At 37.8% G+C, this 18,679-nt stretch overlaps 1 protein-coding gene and 1 long non-coding RNA gene across 2 annotated transcripts in view; one reads left to right on the top strand and one right to left on the bottom strand.

Moving 5' to 3' along the window:
* LOC102807562 (uncharacterized) overlaps positions 1–6,785 on the bottom strand; it is a 28,690-nt gene extending 21,905 nt beyond the window's left edge. The window contains exon 1 of the mRNA XM_085506458.1: positions 6,541–6,785. The gene's annotated coding sequence lies outside the window, so the exon portion shown is untranslated. The remainder of the gene's footprint in view (positions 1–6,540) is intronic.
* A 7-nt stretch (positions 6,786–6,792) lies between these two features.
* The window catches only part of LOC146735582 (uncharacterized), a 20,724-nt gene continuing 8,837 nt past the window's right edge, over positions 6,793–18,679 (top strand). Inside the window, exons 1-2 of the long non-coding RNA XR_014931234.1 lie at positions 6,793–6,923; positions 12,437–12,513. This is a non-coding gene — a long non-coding RNA (uncharacterized LOC146735582). The remainder of the gene's footprint in view (positions 6,924–12,436; positions 12,514–18,679) is intronic.

Genomic DNA, 18,679 nt, shown 5'->3' with positions numbered 1-18,679 from the left:
TTCCATTATATGAAACATTTGTTATAGATTTCCTAGAGGGTTGCAGCCCGGGGGATCGTGTATTGATTGCTGTTCTGTTGTGTTTTAAATTGGTTATTTGTCTTCAATACAGCACGTTCCTTCTCAGTGCAATATGATTTCAGTGAGACTCGTGGTGAGATAAAAGTGACATAAGTGGCATCGTTTAACAAAGTTCAGCCGAGGTAGCTGAGATACGTTCATATCGCAAGCAACGAACATTGAATACTTCATTCATACGATCAATAACTGGTTCAAGTTAGATTCATTTTTGTCGTATCATAATACGGATCCGAAAAATCAACTTGTACGGATCTCGTCCAAATGTCTGATTAAGAGAGTGCCAATAACAGCTGTTTGTATTGATGGCATACTCGCCGTGGCGTTATGAATTTCACAAAACCTCGCGTCAATTCGACAGCAACAAGGCGTGCAGTTAGCCTTAATTCAGAATGCAGAATGTGTAAAGCGATGTACACCTCCGCCCGTAAGAAACAAAAGTCTGGGTAGAATAACAATTACCTAACAAAGAAACACCGAATTGTGCTCTGAAGGTGTTTTCACGATTTTAATCTAAAATCGCCTACAACATCGCAGTATGTTGCATACGTAAACATTAAGTTGTGCCGCGCAGCGCTCGCCGATCATATAAACGAGAGTCAACTATTATTAAATGTCTTTCAGTTACTAGTAATTGTACACGCAGTTTCAATTTGATGTTGGTTTAATACGCAAACACCACGAACACGTAATGAGTTGTTACATTACGCAATTATTACTTCCTGGCAACGCTCGCGACGTGCATACAAACAAATCAATAAGCCAACGTAATTGTATTCGTGGTGTTATGCAATGGCGTGATGATTAGATAGATGTTCAGAGGACGATTTTAGTGTATAATTGCACGACTGGCTACGAACGAGACGGCAGATTGTGCGAGATACTCGGACAAAACTATCACGTGATCTCGCAACACGCAAGTTGTTTATTGAATCGGAAAGGTGTGGGCTGCTCTTTCACCTGTCACTTACAACGGCGCGTCACATCAAGGTAATCTAGAAACGCCCGGAGGGGGCAATTGCCATTATACAACATCAGCTTGTTTTCCAGGTAATACGATGTTATTGGACGCTGCTTATGAGAACGCCACACGTCCTACAGCCATCATTATTGAACTTTATTTTGTTGGGCACGTTTCTCGAAAGAAAATTGGCCCACTCGAGACGAGAAACCAATTAAATTGTAATACGACAACGGCGAGGCAATATATCTATTATAATATCATGTGATGAGATATACGGTAAAGCGTGGGGTAATAAGTATGTATTGTTGTTTAAATTGTTTTTTTAATAATAGTAAATGGATAGTTCATCTGAAGTCTGTTTTAACTATCAATGTATTTACTTGTGCTAAGATGAATAACGAACACTGACTTGATTAAATTTAATAATTCGACTCCTGGGAAAACACACTTCTGTGTATACAGATACAACATGAACACTCGACGGGGAGGGGGGGGGTATCTCTGCCTTTCTTAGCCAGCAATTTTCTTGAATTCAAGTAGGATGCCCTATTTCTTGATAGTATCGCGTAAATTTTAAAGGCCACGTCTTCTTTCTGCCTCCTCCGTATAAGAAACTGCCCCCAAGATATAGATTCTCATCGACAACCACTGTATTATCTTACAATGCAGGGAGATGTCTTCCACTCCAGTAAACATACACAATTCCGGGACTCTAGGTTGGACCACCTCCGGGGGTCACATATCATATTATCTTTAGCTTTATAGCTCTCGATGCAACTGGCTTGTGTTTACAACCACTTTAATACTCTCTGTCAACTTATTCGCTTGCGCAGATGTTTCAAACCTTATTTGAAAGCCTTATTTCATCTGAGGTTGATTCTACCGTCGTCATGGCAACATGCATTGCCCAAATAGGTGAACAATCAATAATGAAAGATCATATTTGTCTTATTCGTATTTCATTTCACTTATCAAGCAGTGTCTCCAGTAATAATATTATTATTATCATTTTAACATTTCGTTTTTTTTTAATGTTGTGCTTAACCTGCAACAGTAGGACAGTTTAAGTCAATTCATCGTTGCCGGGTCCACATTCTCCGGAAAGAAATATACATGGTTGTTGCTGATTTGCCACTGAAATATTTTCATCATGAACTTGCAAATACATATTTGTGAAGCTTTCAATGACAATAGTGACTCGAAGAATGAATTGTATTGATCACACATACATGTTGTGAAAGTGTTCATGACCAGTGAGTGGTATAAAGACAATATTAAAGAGTACTGTAAATGTATTAATTATTCACTGGGTTTTAATTTCCCTATTTCCGCTAAATTAAATCTACGTGAAAATGTGAAATAACAATAAAACTAATTTTTCGTTGACAAATTCATCAAAGTGAAACACAGTGAATATCAGTTAAAATAAATGGGTTTACAGTATTACGAAAGATCGGTATCGGTGATGGGAATAAATACAGCGCTCAATGTTTCATGTTGACAGGATGATATACCAATACGTTTAATATTCATGATGTGAATATTTCTATGTATATCAATGTAGAAATGCATAAAGTAGAAGTCCAAATAATATCAGAATTCATAATCGCGAATAAAATCGCGATCGTTTGAAAACGAACAACAAGTACAAAAGAAATGTCTGACAAACAATGTACGAATCTGATGCACATATCTTACACGTACAGAATGTATAAACACGTGTACAATACAACACTGATGCTGTATTGCAATAGTGGAATAGTGGTGTGCACAAATCATGTTTACTGTTCAATATATTCCACATGTTGTGAAATTCTACAGTCGCACGCAAAATGATAACTGGTGCCAGCCATGATATGCAAAGACGGGTAATGATATGAAATACATCTAATTCGCAAACGGCCGCCAACATCTCGTTCGAACCGAGAGATCCACGAGACTTGTTTTTGATCCCCAAATAATGATTCTTTCTCTAACGTCATCGTGCTCACTGTTCCGCTGTCCGAGGCATGCAGAGAACGGAACACGCTCTCTCGCTTTCAACGAGATCGCGGAGGTATTTGTGAATACGATCCATTGCACAACTCTACATTAGAAGTGTAAACATTTGAAGCGTACAAACACGTGCAACGAATGAACGCAGTGAGCAGACTTTATATCATAAACGTAATTAAGGCAAGAACCGTAACTTGGCGAAGATGAACAACAGTAGCAGTAGATCTGAATATTGTGACGCAATAGTAATGTAATGACAATAACTATATCAATGTACTTTCACAAACCATTACGGTACTGTCTAGTCACGAGGTTTATGAAAATGAATATTAACAAAGATTCGTGTCAGTTATTCAATAATTGATATGTTTTTTAATTAAGTAATCACCCAAAGGCGCAATGCCGATTGTGCAATTTAAACGTTTCTATTTTGTGGATATACGTCATTACAAAACAAAATAACGGATATTTTATTTGCTCAATGTCTAACAGAAATGAAAGCAAATTAGCCATTATTGATGGATTAACATACTATTAACTAATTGTAATATCTTTCTTGAAAAGGTCGAAGTCTGATGTTGCGGAGAATTGGGGTAAAGCGTAATACCGAGAAAGAATGATGATGGGAAATTATTAATGACATATGACATATAGTATATAGTATATCTTTTAGTGATATCATATCTTCGCCAACACGAGAAAAAGCAAACAACTGCGGGTCCCATTGGCAAGACTCGCTATCATATCTCGGTCTATTTTATTACTGACTGAACGAAGAACTGAAATAGAAGGAGAAAAACGAGAAGCTTGATTTGACTCGAAGGCATAGGGTGATGATTTGAGTGTGAAGTTACGCCACTACTTTTTTAGTTGCTTGGCATCCTTTCGCAGCATGGTCCGCCGTGGGTCCCAGCACGTGGTTCCCTCTGTCGGCAGTAAAGCGGAAACATTAAATAAAACCAAAACAGCATTGGCCGATAATCGGAGCATTATAAATAGTCATGTGAACCTTGAATTGAAACCTGTCAAATTTCCCACGACGACTCCACAATATTACTCTTCATCTGTTCACGAGATATCAAATATCAAGAAATTCCCCCAAAACAAACTTTTTTAGGAAACGAAAACTGCATAGTTCTTTTCAGCAGTTCGCAGCTCAATTGGTTACGTCAGACTTATTCTCAATCGAGGACAAATGCCTCATCTCACTTGTTTGATATGAGGGGCGTGTAAATCGATGGTGTTCGACCAAGATTGAAATATAACCCGCAATGTAGACTCGTCGTGGTACGGATCAATACGAAACACATCGATATACACCATTATAAATGACAGAAAAGTGGAAAGTAATTACCAAACCGTCTAAGTGTGATGCGATGAAAGGTAGCTTGGATGGTTTAAAGGAAATGCAATAAGGTCATTACGTAAATCAATTGTTTTGCGTGGAACAGCTGCTGAAAAGCGGGATTAAACAGTTTACGAAAGTTAACGACGATGGGTGGAAAAATGCGGTATATTTATTGTTAAATTCTCGTTAATGTTACGGGATTATATACAACGTGAAGTGGACTTGTTATCGTGGCGCTGCACGGTTTACAATAAAATAAGTTTACGGAGAACTAAAAATTAACGTATCCAGTCACTGCAACCAACGTCTGAACCATCTGTAACGACTCTTTTCGATCGAAGTCGTCCCATAACTTGTTGAGATAATTTCGAGGACTTTCGAGGATAATTTCAAACATGATGTGTTCCGACTCGTTGGTGACAAGTAAGTTGGTAAGGAGTGGGATAAAGAACACGCAACCCACATTTCAATTGCTTTGACTATTGGTGTTCAAGCCACACGTCGAAATACTCCGTTCATTCATTTTTTTTTTTACTTTTTGCCAGCATGCGACTTGTATTAAGTTACATCTGCGGTGGTGTGAAACGCTATAATGAATCATGTTCTCACTTCATACACGTCTATAATCTTGGGGGAAAAATTGCCGCTTTGTTGTCGCAAATGGGTCTAACGTCGCGTAACTTCATTCACTATCATGCTTTGACTAGAAAAAACGATTTATGCAACAATACTAAATACTTAATATGCATATTGATTACGATAACAGCAAAACTGCTTTTTTTACTGAAACAGGCACAAATTCTGCATTTCCATCATCGCCTTGTCTTTAATGCATTTCTAAATTAGACGTTGTGCACGGAACTAACCCTAAGTAGGTGGAGGTCGCCATCAATTAGGCCAAGGATAAGAGTTTCCGTCTGATAACAATACTTCCGCATAATCACTCCCTGTGGACATTCCCGTTGAAACAATTATTACAACTCCTACATGTTTGCCAGACCACTTATTGAAAATCTGAAACGACAGATCACTGGGGGCGCCAAATTAAAGACAAATGACATACATACTATAATTCCTTTTTATAGGTGCAAAGCTTCAATGGACTACGGCATTGCTTCGATCGATAATAACATGTTACAAAAGATCGGTAAAAGTTTACTCCTATTTTTTCTATTTATGGGGAACTTGAATGAAGTGTCGAATATGCTGACACAGTATTATCGTGGATAACACGACAAGGCCGATTTCGAAAACTAAATTAATCGGATCCTTATAATAATTCCCGCAGGACGCATTCGTATAAAACCTACAAATACAACATCATGATTTCTTTTAAATAGCACACAAGTAAGTTTACTCGTCTAGTTCTATCTACATTCAGCCGCACATCCCACCCACGTTCAGCGAGTTTTTCAGACCGAAAACAACCCCTGTGGTGTCTTGCAATTCCGAGCGTCAACTATGATCCCGTATCCTTAACGTTTGCTATCCGAGTTGAACTCAGCGACTCCATGCGGCGTTAGAATGGAAGTATTACTCAAATGCTGCGATAAGCGGCGATGTACGATTCCGAAGTGTCTTTATGCTTAGTACACTAAACAAAAGTTAGCTTTTTAAAAACCATTTTAGGAAGAAAAATTGTGTATGTACAGACAATAATGAGATTTTTTTTTTACATCAGTGATTGAAACTGCCTATATAGATTCCTGAAGCTTGTCGAAACGTCGAGTTAGGGGCATCACGTGATAAATTGGTTGATCATTAAAATTTAAGAGAGACTTTACTTGTTTGTTCATCTCGTCATTGTATCCCACACAGTATAATGATTTAGAAGACAAATCGTCTCAAAACAATTCTTGCAGAGAAGCATGATCTTTGCAGGTGACCTCAAAGTTTCATTTTTAGAAGTAAATGCCAAACCAAAAAGCGATAACAGAACTCAGGCTGGCGAATGGATATTTTCAGGTTGAATTAGTTTTCGTAATTCTATATTGAATTGTGCAAATTCTAGTCTACCGGTGTTCAATTCTGCCAAAATGCAATGATTGAATGGTTACTTGTATTCACGTCAATTAGTGTTCCCTCAGCCGTATAGTCTCTCATCAGATGTGGTGTATTTACCACAAATGACTTCATAAAATGAACGTTCACGTACCTTGAAATTACTCTAGTTCCTACGAGGTATAATAAATCTGTAGAAAAAAACTACTTCACAAGGGATTCGTCTTCCGAAATCTACTGATCGGGAACAACTTCTCGTTGCACAGCAAGTTGAGTCGGTAGTTTCTGCGGTCCCTTGCTTTCAGTCCTCCAACCTTAACTCGTGAGACGTGAATGAAGGCCGATGTTAACAGCTAGGCTTGTTGACGGTAACTGCGACTCGCATCCCTTCGCAAGACAATTTGTATAGCAGGGCTGGAGAAAAACAAGGCACGTCATCACTCATGCGTCACAGGGACCGTCGCCAAGAGACGTTGCTATGCGTTTCTTCTGCGCATGCGCGTAGCTGCCGGGGCCATGCAGATGGACGCGATTTGGGCAAGTAAACAATTATCGTTATCTTACAATAATGCGAAATGTTCAGCAACGTTTCCTGGGCGTTTCCCGCATCTATTTTTCTCAGACCAGATTCAAATATTTGTGTAACCGTTTTTTTTCACATTCCATCTGATACGTTCAAGTGTTTATTAGTATTTCAGCTGAGGGCATGTACTTCAAACTCGCCCGGGGCTGGGTCTGTGAAATTAAGGCAACACACCACCATTACCCCCCCCCCCCCGATTTATATGTATGAATGTGTGCGTTAAGGTTATTTATAAACCTAATTGGGTGCATCGAATTGCTTCTGCGTAGATGGGAATCTTACTTTACCCACGTCGATGACAGAGTCTGTCTGAGCGTGGCCGTAGAAACATTGAACGCAACAAGAAATTACTTAATTCCGTATACGTAAAATGAAGTGTGCTCTCACGTAATACATATCATCTCGTGTTAACTAGACCGCCGACCCACAGCACATGTTTAAAATAAGTATGATGTCTAGATCGATATAACTCAAAATCGGGGGAATGTACTCCATATAATCTTTTCTTTTCTGGTGATATCGTCACTGTGCATTTGCTCGAGAATGGGGTTTCTTTCAGATTATAATTCCTCTTTGACAAACATGTTTGTATATTAGTTTCGGATATTATTCCTCGCTGACGCGGTCGTGGTCTTGACATTTCATTATCGGTCATGTCCGCAAAAACACACAACTTTCAATGAAACACCTGGCGAATTATTTTTCGCTTAGTTTTTTTTTTTTTTATTCAAAGTTAAAACTGAATTACGCTGTAAACAAGTTACGTTTTACGTCCTCACTTTGTCGTAAAAGGCATCCATTATTTCGACTGTTGCACTTTATGTTAGCTCTTATGTGGTCATATCAATGTAAATTTTAAAGTAAATAGGACTGACAAGATTAGGATTAACCAGGCGTATAAAACAACAAAGAAAGTATCACTTAATGGAACAATAATCTGGATAATCATTTCATTGAAGACATACGTAAACTAATATTATTTGAATGCAAGCATGTGTTGTCGGGAGGAAAACGCGATATACAGAGTCTTATTCCTCCCATCATTCGCGTGGTACAGGGTGTTCTACCTTGGTGGCATGCCACGGGACAATAAAACATCATTCTGAATTGTATACTTGGCATCACAACGTACCCGGGGTCATTCGCAGCTATGTGTTGGCATGCGGTTTTTATCTCAGGCGCCGAGGTTCAAATACGAAATCTGACCACAAAATGCAAAAACGGCACGCATACTACAATGTTTGACCGAATACCCGGGAATTTGAGTCATGAATATCACCGATAAACGAAGCTAACATATGCCGACAAAATTCTTTCATGAACAACTAGGGTCTTATTGTTTTTGCACATTTTACATTTTAGAGTAACGTTTTCGGGTTGTTTAAAATGTTGGAAAACATCGTTATTGGATTTAGCAATATTCAGAATGAGTTCTGTTTGACCTTAACAATATTGTTCTCCAACGTATGCGATAAAATACATAATTACATACGCTCGTGTCAAAGTTCATGTCCAAGGCGAGAACGTATTACCAAAGGCGACATATCAAACACTTATCAATTACAAACTTGAGGTAACTGTATGTAAACACGGACTAATTGTCCAGTCTGCCACGAGGCTGTTATCGACAGCTGCCAAGGACAATTGTTAACCATATTCAACACATTTTCCCTAAAATTTAATCATTCTCACTTGGCGCTAGATCCGTCTGTGTTTCACATGTCGCCTTTCCCTGACCCGTCGCCACGAATGCAATTGGATTACGCACTCTTCAATACTACGACCCATTTAAACATTGATTTCACCTAGATCATCACCAGCTTCTTTACAGTTCTGGCTCAGTTTATTATACGGAATCCGGATTGAGAACACCTGAATATAATACATTTTTTTTTAATCGTGAATAATGACATTCCGCCTTAATCACCCTACTTATCATCGCCCGTTTATAGGAAATGAACAGAAAGTTTATTTCAGGTCGGCAGGCAAGGACAACGTTGCATTAGTGACATTCATACTGACGAAGCAATCATTCTAATGAAAATAAAAATCCCAGTATCATGTTATATTATTACTTTAATCCAATTTGTCGATCCAAGACATCGTCGGAGGTCTTCTAAATATTTGCGCATATTGACGGTACGTGATCATCGAGTCCCAACCAGCATGTACATGGCGACTTATCTCAGAGGTAAAATTGAAGCTGGTACCCCCAATAGAGGTACTGATATGCCGGTGCGTAATTACAGGAACGCTAAATACAACTATTGTTGCCGTAGTCGAATTATTGCTATGTGCATGGACACGAAGCTGGTTACGGACGGCCGTGAGTCATGTTCGTCATTTCTCTGACACATTGCGTTATAACGGTTAACTGTGCAGCGTACGCGATAAAGGCATACACCAGCACAGGACTGATAAACAGGGCATGCACATTTTAGCGGCGCTGTGCCATTGATGGAACACTGTTGTCATTATTTCTCCGAGAGTTGAACGAAACATGTCGTAGTCAGAGGTTTTAATTTTACCAATCGAAGCATGCTGACATTTAAACTATTTCGGTCCAATTGATTTCAATGAATGCATTGTGACTGACAGTTCGGCGCAACTAATTGGGGTCAATTCTCCACAAATCTGAGTACCCCGTCACATTTAAGAACACGAACGTTGAATTTGGAATTCGTCGTAACCCCACGCAGGTTTGTGACCCAGATTTCAAGTGAACCGAGCGATTTAATACTGTATCTCTCCATTGTCGGTTACAAGAAGATAACTTCAAAGACTCGGATGCAAAGCCGAACTACTCGAAAATAGCTGCAATATGTTCCCAGACCGATCAAGAACAGACATTTAACTTTCATTTTTCGTATCTATGTACTGTGCTTTAACCTATTTTGTTGTGAGTCGCTATATACGTCACCATAAAAAAACAATCTAACCGCCAGTCATCAAAGCAAGCTTAGCTAACACTCAACTGAAGCAGCGGTATTTATTGGCGTTTGTTATTTTGACAAAAGGTCGAAAACTATCATTAATTATTAAACGGTCAATGTAGATCAAATTTACATATTAGAATATTTCTATTCATTCGTCTATACTGTTTGGAAACTAATAAAACTTTCCTTCTCTGCTATGCGTAGCAGTTGTGTGGACTGAGTCTGAAATGTCGTGAAGCTCTCTACGTGTGCAACATAAGCTTTCTATGGGGAGGTCCTCGTAGCCGGTCAAGTTTCCTCTCAAGAATCTCAAAAATCATTAGTGGGTGTTGCACCCACGAATTTCCTCCTAAAAAAAACGTCATCATGCGATGCAAACGGCGTGACTCTCCATCCCAACATTTCCTATGATTAATAATTTAATATTTTGAGGGTGTGTTCGCAGTAAAAACACAAAAGAAACGAAAGATATTCGATACAGTGTTTGCATAGTATTTTGAAAAAAAATATGGTCACATGCTAGCACTTCACGTAAAATATCATTTGTGCAGAAAGATATTCTAAAATAGATATGATATGGTAATTGTTGTTAAATAATTTTAAATACCTCTATTCAACAAACCTGACCTAAAATTTACTTACAATGACATTGAATACTAAATCTTCGCTAAGTGCACCCCGGCCCACCGAAAATGCCCATCCATTGATTTGCCACCGAACAACACAAAACATTATGTACATGCGGACAAGCTGATATGTTCAAGGTCATGTAACAATAAACAATAAAACAGTGAGGTACCTCCAAAACTGAACAAAATGAGAAATTGCTTGTTTTCTGTTATTGTTTTGTCATCCTGTCCCTGTCGTGTCGTTTTCAACGAAAGTGGCTGAGCCACTCATCATGTTGTAGTTTGGAAGTGGTTAACCTTTTCAGCACCAGTTCCCATAATTTCAACAGAAATACACAAAATACTAGTAGTCCCGTTTATAGTCTGTACATTCCTTCAGAAGACCGGGGCACAAATAGCCACAATTTTTGAGTAAAAACTGAAAATTGCAGAAAAAATGGGCGAGAAATGTTGGTGGTTAAAAGGTTAAGCAGAAAATACCCATGACACATTTTGTTATTTTCTCTATTATGAACATTGCATTGTCCTCACTACTTCATATGCACCATTTTTTGAGGGGGGGGGTATTTGTAGCTACCGGTAGCTAACTTTGCAGCGAATACCTTGGATTGCTTGCTCAGGGATATTATCATGATGAATATTACATTAAAAACACTTACTTAAATATGCTTTATTGAGTTTAATTTAAACGTACTTAAAACGGCTGTAGCGTGCGCAGGTTACGACTCCCACTTCTTCAAAGTAAAGTTGAATTTTATAGCGAGCGCAGCTGAGCTCTATAGATAATACGCATAATATAAGGAGAGTATGGGAAATGGTATTAAATGGTACACTTCCGGTCAATGGAGGCCGCCATTTAGATTGTTGTTTTCACAAATTATGCCAAACGAAACAAGTCATTCATGTTAAAACATCTTTAGAATATTGTTCAATGATAAGGAAATCGTTTTCCGTCAACAGACTGACAAAGTTTAACCTTGAACAGTGTTTCGAGTCATTTCGATCAGCGGCGAAACACGAATCTTGTGTGAGGGAAATCTTGAATCCCGTTCAACTCTCGCGCGTGAACTAATACCTCGCAGTTCACGCGCTTCGACGTTCTATGGTTATATTTAGCCTGAGTGAGTCAATGAACTGCTCGGCTGCGCTCGCTTACCAGGCATTACCTGCTACATATTATCAATAAATTGTCTTCATCAAATCATACTTTAATGGGAAGTATATGCCAACAGCTAGATGCAAGTGATTGCAATTTACAGGTTTTCTGTGGCACTTTTCGTTCTATAAACATATAACTTTTTAATTAGTATACGTTGTCCACCATTTTGATTTCACCCCCAGAGAGTATGGGGTGAAATATACCATCACAATCTCTGTTGCAAAAAACAAAATATATTCATAATTTGTGAAATACTGATGTGAATTAGTTGAAAAGTTTAGTCTGTTTTTATAACAACAATTCTATGCGAAAAGTTCAATATTTGGAGAATAAAAAAAGTGGTATTAAAACCAGTAAGTCGCATTCTACTACAATTGCTACATTTTTATCTGGGAGCGTTATGATGTTAGCATAGAATTTTTAATGCATTTTTAATTTTAACGACCAGCATGCATTGTGACACGACATTCCCGAAATCCCGATTTATCACGATCGACTTTTTTTATTTTTACGATCTCCCTAAGTCGGCAGTTATCAAACCTTTTCATATGTCCAAGTCGTTAACTAGCCACCAATAAGTGTGCCACCTGTCTGAACTCCTCGTTGAAGTTATTGTCTTTTGGCGCCAGAAATATTGTAGCCCGACTTGTCGCTCACTTTGTGTTTGACGCGCTAGTCACGTGACTTGCCCCTAACTAGATATTTATATATTTTATAATTGATGACATGTTATTTTGTAATAGAATATGACGACTACGAATCATTACTGGTCTAGACATCACGTGACTTCATTCCTGATGGCAGACATTTTCCACCCGAGGTAACTGTATATACCACATGATTTAATTTGTTTTTTTGTGTGTGCCCAATCTTTTATCCGATATAATGAGTGAAATGAAATATACATCTATTTGTAGTGTACGTCTCGATCGCGAGAAAAAGAATAACAAATCTTCAGGTGTGGTCTTTAGATTTTGGTGGGTAGTAGTCAACTTAAACAGACGATATTTTCAAATGGTTTATGTGTCAGATTTTTTGTTTAAATGTTTTCTAAATTTGATAAACCCACTGGCGGATAAAATCGTTACATGCCTTACGACGACCCCATCCATTCGTCTCTGGGTGCATGGTTACTGCATTGCGCCGCTCCCTCAGTACCGAGTGAATCTGTTTACATTTTCAATACATGTAATTCGCGTCTGCGACATAAACACAGAGAAAACTGCTAAATTGGAGACCCGTTGTTGGCCGTGTGCCTGATTCATGGCGTGAATTTTCAGGGTCGTTTCGTTTCATTTACAATGGGTGTGGCTAAACCCGGTACCCCCTCTAGCAACAACAACAACACTAACAACAACATTACTAACAGTTGTAGTTTATAATGAGACTAAGAGAAAATATGATAGAGCACTTCATATTCACCCAGGTAAATTAAAAAAAAAAACCTACACCTTAATTTAATTGGAACACCCCCCTTAGTACATTGGATCGTCCCTAATACTTGTTTGTGACTTCATTTTATCAACCACTTAATACGGCTCTTCACCTCCCAATGATTTACCACACGCATACAGAATTCCATGGATGCCTCACATTCAGAACGTGACTCAAAATTCACAGCAAAAACATCGTTATTAATATTATATTACAGACGGGAATTTCAATATTTTCGCCACCCTTATTATTAAAACTGCTAAAATTAACCTTGGAAGTTGTTGTATAGTCTGGTCAACGAACTACAGTGACCGAGCAAACTTTCCCACAATTCAGTTGGAATACAGGGCGAACAACTGTAACTGTGTGACGACTTTGTACGTTTTTACGTAGATTGTGCCCGATTTGGTGGGCAATAGTCACCACCACGACTACCCACACGACATATTCGCACGTTTGATCTACTTGTAGGAAAGATTCGTCGAGCATAATAAAGTTACAATCTGAGCTAGGGACGCCAATGAGTGCTAGGAAATGGCGATGTCTACTGGGAGACATTTTATTGTTAAAATGGTGATAACTTTTCAGTGGCGGACCCAGCAAAATGTATTGGGGGGGGGGGTCAAGCTACGCCTAAGATATACGGAGCGCAAATCGCAGAGAAGCTATGCGTAATCCAGATGATACGAATCGTCATGCGTTGGGGGGGGGGGCATGGCCCTGACCCCCTCTGGATCCGCCACTGTAACTTTTCAAATTATATGAAACACCGCCTTCGAGTGACACAGAAACTATGTACGTTGATAAAACGGCTAGTTATGCGTGTTAATTATATTTTGTGGCCCGCAAATGAGATGACAGAGAAACAGATTTTTGTCCAAGTTTCATTTCAAAATGGCCACCAGAAAAGAGTTTAAGGATGTGGGCGAAATCATGATAAATATTTGCTTGCATGGAAACAAGGAGGTTGAATGATCAACAGGCTGTGCTGTCCGTGGAAAACGAACATATGCGAGTGATAAGTAAGATAATTTTGGTCCGACAAAAAAATGGTTATTTATAGATGGAATCTAGCACACGATGGCTTGCATCCATGCCCAGCGCTGAGCAAATGACGTCTGCGTCGTGCGTTCCCAGGGGCACATAAATGGATTCACGAACAAACAAGTACTTGTTAGATTAGCTCGTCCTGTAGACAGGTTAAAATTAGAAACATATTTTAAAACTACTATAGAGTTGCTCGAGTCGGGAGTCAACTTCAGACACGAACCAGAAATGAAACAAACAATTTAATACCGAAGATTAAAAAAGCTCATGGATACAATAAACAATGGCTTTTGTGTACTAAGTTGATCTGCGTTGTTATACTATTATATATATCCAACACTCCGAGAAAACAAATCTAGCCCCAAGCTACTGAGATAAATCGTCAGGCAACCGTATAACAAGACGCTCGTATACGCATTTGAATAACATTAATTGCCATTACATGAGGAGGTTGTTGTTGTTGTTTTTTAAACCCATTCTGTTCTATTGTAACTATGGCCGTGTATTTCGATTTTATGGCTCGTACGCTGTATTCAATGTTATTTCTCATTGCATCATTTCTTCCCGGATTTTACATATGCCCAAAAGATCCGTAAAAATGATTCTAACAACGGCGAATCACAAACGCGGTAATGACCTCGCTCTTGTGTGTAAACATGAATTAATATGAACACCAGTTTAGGAATAAATATTTGTGGTGAAGCCATCACGTTTTTGTTTTGTTACCGAGATACGCATCCTGGGAACGGAACTAATTGGTTGCCGGGTGACGACATCGAGTCAATAGGATGAAGACAACGCTAGTACACTAATTGCCTGGTACACAATAATGTCGATTCTGCCATTAGTCTTGGTAGATTTAGTGTTTTTATTGCCTAATTCAAAGAAACTGCGCGACTGGAATCAGAGAGCTCAAACGAACTCTCCACATAAGCGTATGCTATTACGATTATTCGGCGCATATCTTGAATCCAATATTTTGAAAGAAGTAGAGTGGTTAAGACGTTTCACCTTACACTTGATTCCCACTTCAAAATATTAATACAAAAATACAGAAATATGTGTTCTAGTACTTTTCACATTACAATTGATTCCCACTTCAAAATATTAATACAAAAATACAGAAATATGTGTTCTAGTACTTTTCACATTACAATTGATTCCCACTTCAAAATATTAATACAAAAATACAGGAATATGTGTTCTAGTACTTTTCACATTACAATTGATTCCCACTTCAAAATATTAATACAAAAATACAGGAATATGTGTTCTAGTACTTTTTACATTACAATTGATTCCCACTTCAAAATGTTACTACAAAAATACAGGAATATGTGTTCTAGTACTTTTTACATTACAATTGATTCCCACTTCAAAATGTTACTACAAAAATACGGGAATATGTGTTCTAGTACTTTTTACATTACAATTGATTCCCACTTAAAAATGATAATACAAAATACAGGAATATGTGTTCTAGTACTTTTCACATTACAATTGTTTCCCACTTCAAAATATTAATACAAAAATACAGGAATATGTGTTCTAGTACTTTTTACATTACAATTGTTTCCCACTTCAAAATGTTAATACAAAAATACAGAAATATGTGTTCTAGTACTTTTTACATTACAATTGATTCCCACTTCAAAATGTTAATACAAAAATACAGGAGTATGTGTTCTAGTACTTTTCACATTACAATTGATTCCCACTTCAAAATATTAATACAAAACTACAGGAATATGTGTTCTAGTACTTTTTACAGCGAAGATATTGTCTGGGAAAATTTCTGCTGATCAATCACTGTCAAAGCTTGCCACATACGTCGTGCAGTGACGTATTCGAAATGTACAAAATCGAACGCGCCACATACCTTTGACTCTTGACGCGCATGCGCTGTATTTTCCATGAATCGAAGGTGTGTGGATTATTTTAACCAATGACGTCACTCTTATCAACAAGCTCTATGAACACGTGATATCAGGTGATAATTTCATCGTATGAAATAGATTAGTATCAAATGACGTCATTTATATAGCTAGTTGGAAAAATCAATGAATAAATTAGAATACGATATCAGAAGAGTATTTCTTCTAACATGGATTGTCGCAAGACAGCGTCATATAAAAGAATAATAGACAATAGTCATGAAGAAATCGCATTTAAGTCAACGAGAACCATTGTTATCTCTCATATTCTAGTACACCGAGCTGATAGGGAGAAAGTCAGTCACGTGTTATTAAATAAATCAAAATATACCCCTTATATAATATATGCAAATTACATCGACATTCCACTATAATGGCGTGTGTATCATGGAAACAGACAGTCTTGAGTGACGAGATCACAGAAGTGTATCTGCAATATTATGAACAAGTCAAAGCACAGAGAGATTCTTCAAATTCAGTGTTTGCCACTGAAACCACCGACATGAAAGCGACACTCGAGTTTGACAAGTCAACTTCCTAATTCGAGAATTCAACAAAATAGTCCTAATATACAGAATAAACTTCATATACTCATATATTCCAGTTCATATAATGTACATAATAGGCTGTTAATAAACCAGTTGATATGTTTAAAGGGGAACCGATACTATAAATAAGGGTCAAGATGGCCACCGTATTAGTATTATATAATAATAGACAATATACTGTCAGCCAACCAACCAGACAATAATAATAACAGACAAACAGTCATCACATTTAAATAATTGTAAAATATATGCTGAAAAACAATTAACCAACACATTTAAACGAATATTAGCAATGTGTACCCACCTAACCAACCAATCAGTCAGTCAACGCATTTAAATGAATAATAAATTTCACCAAACTAACCAAAGTTCAAAGTTCACCAAACTAACTCACAACCAGTCTACACATTCAAATAAATATAAATAATCGTGCTTAAAAAACAACCGGCCAACACATTTGAATTAACTTTGGCTATAAGCAAACCAAGACCGTGACATTTAAATGAATACACAGCAATGTTACAGTACTGGAAACCAACAAAGCACAATATTTAAAGCGGGGGAATCGTCACCTGCGCATGCGTCATATGGCCATAGCGTGTCATTGTTTACAAACAACCGTCTGCCCATGAGCCTTTGCGTTTTAGCGCGTGTTGTTATCGTCGCTTGGGACTCAATTCCGCGCGTGTGCAGGTGACGAACCTCCCGCTTTAAATGAATATATGTGCACCAACCAACCGGTTACTACATTTCAATGAAGACAAGATAATATCCTGCAAACAGTCAACACAATATGCACCTAACAAACCAACAACCTCATTTATATGAATAATGGACTACGTGCTGGAAACCAACCATTTTGCCTATTAATATAATATGCAAGGTAAACTCAACTAAACACTTTTACGTAAATAATTACAACAGACTGCAAATCAACCAGTAGACGCATTTAAATTAAGAACGGACACCATACTGCCAACTAATCATTTTACGTGAATAATGGCCAATGCTAACCACTCATTTGACACATTTAAAGCTTGTGGGTCGTCACCTGCGCACGCGCGAGAATTGAGTTCTAAGCGACGACAACAACACACGCTAAAAACGCAAAGGCTTATGGGTAGATGCTTGTTTATAAACAATGACACGTTTTGGCCATCTGGCGCACGCGCAGGTGACGACCCCCCCTCACACTTTAAGTTAAAAATGGACAACACACTACCAAACAATGCAACCGCGCAACACTTACATGAATATTCAGCAGAGTGCTGCAAACTAACCGAATTTTAACATCTTCATATGACGACAAATAATCACAGTATGTTTGAATGCAATATCACTATTTCATTAACAAAGCTAACTAAAAAAAGGCGATAATGTAGTATAAGGTAGTATATCGCTGTGTGATTTCTAAATAGAATGTTTTTGCAGTTGAGAGCACGTAATGTATTAGTAATAGTGTGAATAAATACTTTTAAATAAAAAATACAAAATAAAGGCTACATCAATGCAGTTGGTAATTAAAGACAAATGTTTTTACACACCCTGCTCCACGTGCATCACCCGTGATATATTAAACCTACAAAATATCGGACACCTTGTATTCATTGTGATGAAAAGTATTTTGACGTAAAACATTAATCGCCTACTTTCAGTTTAATATTTTAATGTATAGTTCTCTGAGGTTTTATTATAAGGCAAAATTCTTGCCTACAGATATATTTATGATATGCACAAATTCATTTCATTTCTAGCAGATACGTGTCTCTGCATATTGATATTTCTGAACACAATGAACAAGTTTCGAGTTCCCGAGGCGTATTCCATGGTTGCTACGTTACTGAGCCTGTTGGTTACATTAAACGCGTTGCTTATATAACCAGTCGTTTTAAAAATTGAAAACAACTACTTATAGTGTATTGTCCCCTAGGAAATATTTTAGAAAACAAACACAGGATCAACATGCTAGCGACAAAAGTGAAACTGGTATGGTAAAATAAATGTCTAAAACTGCATAAAACTG

The sequence above is a fragment of the Saccoglossus kowalevskii genome, chromosome 12, assembly GCF_978046115.1.
Source record: "Saccoglossus kowalevskii chromosome 12, keSacKowa6.1, whole genome shotgun sequence".
NCBI lineage: Eukaryota > Metazoa > Hemichordata > Enteropneusta > Harrimaniidae > Saccoglossus > Saccoglossus kowalevskii.
This window is presented reverse-complemented; position numbering and strand designations above follow the sequence as displayed.